Source organism: Aphis gossypii, chromosome 2 (genome assembly GCF_020184175.1).
Source record: "Aphis gossypii isolate Hap1 chromosome 2, ASM2018417v2, whole genome shotgun sequence".
NCBI lineage: Eukaryota > Metazoa > Arthropoda > Insecta > Hemiptera > Aphididae > Aphis > Aphis gossypii.
Genome location: NC_065531.1, coordinates 31,546,554 through 31,547,823, shown reverse-complemented (window position 1 = coordinate 31,547,823; position 1,270 = coordinate 31,546,554). Strand labels below are relative to the sequence as shown.

At 25.1% G+C, this 1,270-nt stretch overlaps 1 long non-coding RNA gene across 1 annotated transcript; it reads left to right on the top strand.

The window, feature by feature from the left end:
• Window positions 1-400: 400 nt before the first annotated feature.
• LOC126550137 (uncharacterized) lies at window positions 401-1,270 on the top strand. The gene is made up of 3 exons (XR_007604185.1): window positions 401-500; window positions 567-807; window positions 974-1,270. It is a non-coding gene; the product is annotated as an uncharacterized LOC126550137 (long non-coding RNA).

Sequence of the window (1,270 nt, the reverse complement as noted above, 5' to 3'; positions counted from 1 at the left end):
CAGAGGGTAAAATCTGTTGATAATATAATTTTATGATAGCATACTCGTATATCACAAAAACAAATTTTTTTTTCGTTAAAAATTATCTCTGACAACAGTGTCTTTGGAAGAGAAGAGGGGAGAGTTAAATTACTCTAATTGTCTTTATTTCTCAATAAATATTATTTATTTTTAAATAACGTATTACTATAGATTGCATACACAACTCATTTTTAGCTTTTTAATACAACTAAATAATATCATTCATTCAAAACATATTTATAATTTGCAATTGTCTTATTAACTATAATATTATATTCACAGTCAATTACTGAACTATAGCATAATAGTACCTATCTTACAACAAAATAAAATAATTACATTAGAAGGCAAGCAATTAAATTTGTTATCTAGCAACGTTATTTACTATCTTTAATATTATTTTATTTTTATTTTTTAGTCTACTGATATTTATGAACAACAATTTTACAATATGGATTTAATATCTGTGTGTATTTTATGTGAGCAAAACTACATTTTTTTTTTAATAAAATTTTTATAACAAGGTATACTGTTGACCACCGTAGGTATTTGTATAGCTTTTATGGTACGTGAACTTACGAAATTATACACTGCTATCAAAAACGAAGAACGCGCAAATATATTTACTAAAATGTTAGAAATGGATCCTGATTGCGAAGATGTCGACAAAAACTTTATAATTGCAGAGCAAAGTAAAATAATTGATCGGTTAAAAACTTCTAATTCGCATTACAAAATAATGGCAGAGCATTATAGAAAACTATATGTATGGAAAAAAAACTATAAGTAAAAAAAGCCGTAATTAACATTTAGATATTATTGATTTATCATTTGATAAAATATTATACAATTTTTTTATTTTTAAAATAATTGTCTTTATAATATCAATACAGTAATAAATTTATTTAAATAAACAGTTACCCCTTTTTATGAAAATAATTGTTTACTGTAGATATAACGTTATATCATACACAACGAACCATTGACAACTATAATAAAGTGCCGTTCAATATTATTGTACAAAGAAGCGAGATGCAAACCTTTTGTGTGAATTTTTCGGGAAACCTACAATATAGACCGGCGGTGGCAAACTTGCGCCTCACTAGCCGTATGTGCCTCTCGTCATAGTCAGATATGACTTGCGTCTTATTTATAAAATCAAAGTTTTCTTATTATTGTTATAGATTTTTTTTTTTTTGGTAAGCGTTTATAAAAATTTATCAAATTATATAAAATTCATTTACAAACA